The sequence below is a fragment of the Herpailurus yagouaroundi genome, unplaced genomic scaffold (genome assembly GCF_014898765.1).
Source record: "Herpailurus yagouaroundi ecotype Mexico unplaced genomic scaffold, PumYag 28, whole genome shotgun sequence".
In the NCBI taxonomy this organism is placed as follows: Eukaryota; Metazoa; Chordata; class Mammalia; order Carnivora; family Felidae; genus Herpailurus; species Herpailurus yagouaroundi.
The window spans coordinates 73225473-73231040 of record NW_024412376.1 but is presented as its reverse complement, the minus strand read 5'-3'; the positions used below and the strand labels follow the sequence as shown (position 1 = coordinate 73231040).

The 5568-nt window shown below is 41.5% G+C and overlaps 1 pseudogene; it reads left to right on the top strand.

Annotated features, from left to right (window-relative positions):
- The first annotated feature begins 264 nt into the window (after positions 1 to 264).
- On the top strand, positions 265 to 767 carry LOC121030879 (40S ribosomal protein S23-like; annotated as a pseudogene).
- Positions 768 to 5568: the final 4801 nt, after the last annotated feature.

Below are 5568 nucleotides of genomic sequence, written 5' to 3'. Positions count from 1 at the left end.
GGCTGAGGTCATGATCTCACGGTTCATGAGTTTGAGCCCCATGTCAGTCTCTATGCAGACAGCTCAGAGCCTGGAGCCTGCTTCAGATTATGTGTCTTCCTCTCTCTCTCTGCTCCTCCCCCACTCTGTCTCTCAAAAATAAATACATGTTAAAAAAGAAAAATGTTCAACAAAACCAATTTTCCTATTATTAGAAGCAGTCCCTGTTCCTTCCAATGGACACAGATGTATGTGAAGATCATGTCATGAGACAAGTGAATCTTGCTTTTGCTCAAGCCCATGGTGCTGGCAGGATGGGCAAGTGTCGTGGTCTTCATACTGCCAGGAAGCTCCGTAGCCACTGACGAGATCAGAAGTGGTACGATAAACAGTACAAGAAAGCCAATTTGGGCACAGTCCTGAAGGCCAACCATTTTGGAGGCTCTTCCCATGCGAAAGGAATTGTGCTGGAAAAAAGTAGGGGTTGAAGCCAAACGGCCAAATTCTGCCATCAGGAAGTTTGTCAGAGTCCAGCTGATCAAGAATGGCAAGAAAATCACTGCCTTTGTACCCAATGATAGTTGTTTGAATTTTATCGAGGAAAACGGTGAGGTTCTGGTTGCTGGATTTGGTTGCAAAGGTCATGCTGTTGGTGACATTCCTGGAGTTTGCTTTAAGGTCGTCAAAGTAGCCAACGTCTCTCTCTTTTGGCCTTATACAAAGGCAAGAAGGAAAGACCAAGATCTTAAGTTTTGATGATGAAAACATGACAATAAATTTTCATATACAACAACAACAACAAAAAGACAAGTGAATCTTTTTAAAAAAAATTCTTTTTTTTTTTAAATTTTTTTTTTTAACGTTTATTTATTTTTGAGACAGAGACAGAGCATGAACGGGGGAGGGTCAGAGAGAGAGGGAGACACAGAATCGGAAGCAGGTTCCAGGCTCTGAGCCATCAGCCCAGAGCCCAACGTGGGGCTCGAACTCATGGACCGTGAGATCGTGACCTGAGCCAAAGTCGGATGCTCAACCGACTGAGCCACCCAGGCGACCCCCCAAAAAAAATTCTTTAACATTTATTCATTTCTGAGAGACAGAGAGAGTGTGAATGGGGGAGGGGCAGAGAGGGAAACACAGAATCCAAAGCAGGTTCCAGGCTCTGAGCTGTCAGCACAGAGCCTGACGTGGGGCTGGAACCCACAAACCGTGAGATCATGACCTGAGCCAAAGTTGGATGCTTAACTGACTAAGCCACCCATGTGCCCTAAACCTTTTTTTTTTTTAAGATTTTATTTTTAAGTAATGTCTACACCCAAAGTGAGGCTCAAACTCACAACCAGAGATCAAGAAGTCACATGCTCTACCCACTGAGCCAGCCAGGCACCCCAAGTGAATCTTTAAGTGCTAAATCACACACAAGTGTGGCTCAATGTTCACACTCAGAAAAGAATTTGGAAAATGAAGCCTGGGAAGAGTATATTCCTGTTTCCCAATTAAGACTTTCCCATATAAATTAAATTATCACACTCTCCTTTCTCTCCTCTTCTCCCTCTTCTTTACTTTTCTCCTTTTTCTCCCTCTCTCCTTTCTGAGCTTGTAGGATTTGTTATTTCAGGGAAATGCATGGATTTTCTTGACTCCACCAAGGTTGATGGGACTGTAGGACTCTATAAGAGATACTGGAATAGTGGAAACAGCGAAGAAAATACATGAATAACAATCATCTGTTATCGAGGAATGCCTGGTGACTTTCTTTGGTTTATATCACATAGGAAGTATTTACCATTTTTTTCTCACCATCCCAATGACTTACTCGCCCAAACCGCAGACCTCATTTCTCAGTACTTGAAACAGTTTGGGCCAAAAAACTATTTAAACACGTTGAACCAAATCTATGGGTTCTGCTCTTCAATACTTTGCTCTGCCTAGCTCTCAGAGTCCTTAACAGGTTTGAAAACGTTTCATTTGGAAATCATCACTCCGCAGGGTATCGAGCCTTGGCAAAATTCCCTCACCAATTCATTATCCATCAGCTCTGCCCTTGATTTAAACTCACTACCTGTGGGGGTGTCTGGCTGACTCAGTCCAAGGAGCCTGCCCCTCTTGATCTTGGAGTTGTAGGTTCAAGTCCCACATTGGGTGTAGAGATTACTTAAAAATAAAATCTTATGGGGCGCCTGCATGGCTCAGTCGGTTAAGCATCCAACTCTTGATTTTGGCTCAGGTCACGATTTCACGGTTTATGAGACTGAGCCCTGAGTAGGGCTCTGTGCTGCCAGCGTGGAGCGTGCTTGGGACTCTCTGTCTCCCTCTCTCCCTGCCCCTCACCCACTCACTCGCCCTCTTGCACATGTTGTTGTTTTCCACCCCCCCTCTCCCTTTCAAAAATAAATAAATAAGCATTTTTAATTAAAAAAATAAAATCTTAAAAAATAAAAAAAAAACTGAATTCACTAAGGTATCCTGGAGTTATATGGACCCCAGAGTGAACAATTACTGCTCAATTATAGATGGCTTCTCATATATGTAGGATTTTTAAATTAAAAACAAAAATATAATTCAGGATTAAAACTGGACAGTGTAGCATCACACTTTCACTTTTATTTAATGTATTTGGCATATCTAAAATATTAAGATTTTTAAGAGCTATTTTCAGCCCTGTTACTGCTCCAGTCAAAGGCAGTGAAATGTGAGTAGAGATGCAATTGCATTAAATGAAGCTAACAGGGTTTGCAAAGCATATACAAGCAAGGGCTTCGCTGGGTTGACTAAGGTTAAGCAATGCAGCTTTAGAGCTCAATGTAGGTGGAAGGGGATCAGAAAAGTACTTCAGAAATACAGTGTTAAGACTGACTCAGGAAAACTTGAACTACTTTTGCATGACAGAATTCGGAGTATCAGTCAAAGGCTATTCTTCCTAGCACAAACTTACAATGGAACTATGTTACCTGGTGATGCTGGAGGAAATAGGACAGAGTTGTGAAAGCACCTGAAGTATACAAACAAAGGAAGAGAGGCATAATAGTGGAAATTATTTTTACATCTTACAATAATTCTTGTTTTAAATGGCTTACACTGCCAGCTATGAAAACTTGTGGATTTTACTTCTATATCAATACTCATTTTGGATGTCAACCTTTTTTTTTTTTTTTTTTTTAAATAGTTTTATCACATCACTGCCTCATTTGTGAATCTATCAAGATTTCCTGTTTACTGGTTACTATATCTCTTAGCTTAGCATTCTGGGCTCATTGTCAACTCCTCAACCTCATCTTTTGTTATTTCCTAACATGACCTTCTTCTTGAGCCAAGTTAATTGGCAGATAGCACCCAGCACATGACTTGCTAGTTCCTCTCTGTGGGCCCTTGGAAAAGCCATTCTTTAAATGTGGAATGGCTTTGCCACTCTCTGCCAATCTATATCCATCACTTCCTCTCAGTGCTGATCCAAAACTTAATTTTCTCCAAGGAGTCTTGGAGACTCTGATCACTTCTTTACTGCATATTCCCCAATCATCTAAACTCTGAGGTGCTCCTTACTGTGGTCCTTGTTAATTTCCTTAAATTACTTCATGTGACTGCTGTGTCTACAGAACTGGGACTGATTCTTTCTTTGTTATTTGAATTGAACTTAGCACCTGGTAGCACTAACTGATTCCAATGCTATTGCCACTACTTGTCATAAATATCAGAGTTAATTGTTCAATATTTATAAGCCAGGGAAAAGGAAATACAAAGAAAGATTGTAAAGCATAAAAGTAACAAGCACATGGGATAAACTGATACATGAAAGTGTGCACATAAACCAAGTGGAAAAAAAAAAGCAATAGACCCTAATGCTTTATAGATAAAGGTAAACATAAATATATTTTAAAAATAAATAAATAAAGTCACCTGGCTGGTTCAGTCAATAGAGCATGAAACTTGGGGCCCCTGGGTGGCTCTGTTGGTTAAGTGTCCGACTGGGTCTCAGGTCATGATCTTAACAGTTTGTCAGTTCCAACCCTGCGTCGGGCTCTGTGCTGACAGCTCGGGGCCTGCTTTGGATTTGGTGTCTCCCTTTTCTCTCTGCTGTCCCCTGTTCATGCTCTGTCTCTGTCTCTGTCTCTCTCTCTCAAAAACTAAATAATAAACTTAAAAAAAATTTAAAAGATAGAGTATGTAACTCTTGATCTCAGGGTCTTGAGTTCAACCACCCACGTTGGTCATACAGCCTACTTAAATATAAATAAATGAACAAATAAACTAAACTAAAATAAAAATTGTATCACAAAATAGTATATATACTGATTTCGACTCAGTAAAATATTAGGTACATTTATTTCATACCTGGTAATTGGTGTTAGAGATTAACTTTTCTTCTATAAATTTGAGTCTAACAAAAAACAAAAAGTAAGAGATAGTGATGGAAGTTGAATAGTTCTGCTTCTTCAGTTTAAGGGAATACACCCCCATCCCTCCTTTCCTGTCGTCCACAAGTCCACAAGAACTGACGAAGAACATATCCTGTGCAGGGCATTGGCAGTTGTGATCTACCTACAGGTGACTGATGCTCACTAATGTTGGAGAATCTCTGCACTAGGGCACGAGATCCTGTGGTTCAGTGGTTCTCAAACTTTAGGGTTGCATCAGCATCATCTGGAGGGCTTGTTGAACTCTCTACCTCCAGAGTTTCCGATCCAGTAGGTCTGGGATAGGTCTGAGAATTTGCATCTCCAACGAGTCCCCTGATGCTGCTGATGCTGCTGGTCCAGATGGCTCTCTGAGGACCACTGTCTTCACGATTATCTGACGCTAATCAGATTACCTTGTACAGCTAATTTTTGCATATCATACGGCTTCTTCTACTTGCTTAAGCCCATATCATATTCCCTTGTAAACTAACCTATGGTCTGCGTCCATCCAACACAGCCCCTCTCTCTTTCTACTTAATTTTCCTTCCCCAAGGCCTCTATGAAAAAAAAACACCACCACCCTCTAATTTACCTATGCCAAGAAAGAGAAAGCTATGATTAAAAGTTCTCAGAGCAGGGGCGCCTGGGTGGCTCAGTCGGTTAGGCGTCCGACTTCAGCCAGGTCAAGATCTCATGGTCCGTGAGTTCGAGCCCTGCGTCGGGCTCTGGGCTGATGGCTCAGAGCCTGGAGCCTGTTTCCGATTCTGTGTCTCCCTCTCTCTCTGCCCCTCCCCCGTTCATGCTCTGTCTCTCTCTGTCCCAAAAATAAATAAAAACTTTGAAAAAAAAATTAAAGAAAAAAAAAGTTCTCAGAGCAAGTTTTTGATGACTCTGCTTTAGTCGACACCCAAAGCTGATGTTTAATCCCAGAGGCATGAGACCCTGTGCAGGCCTGAAGAAGTGTTTGGTTTCACCACACTTCTGCCCCCAACCTGCATATCATTGAAAGGTAACCTCTTCTGATTATATACTTAACTTTGAAATGGTTTCAAAAGGTAGGAGGGGACTTAAGACCTTCCTTATGTTCTGCTCTCACAGGGTTATTGAGAATTGATTTCACAAAGACACCCAAACCGAAGCAGAGGCTGCAGCTACTGTTTGAGACTATGCATACCCTCAGAAGTGAGAATGC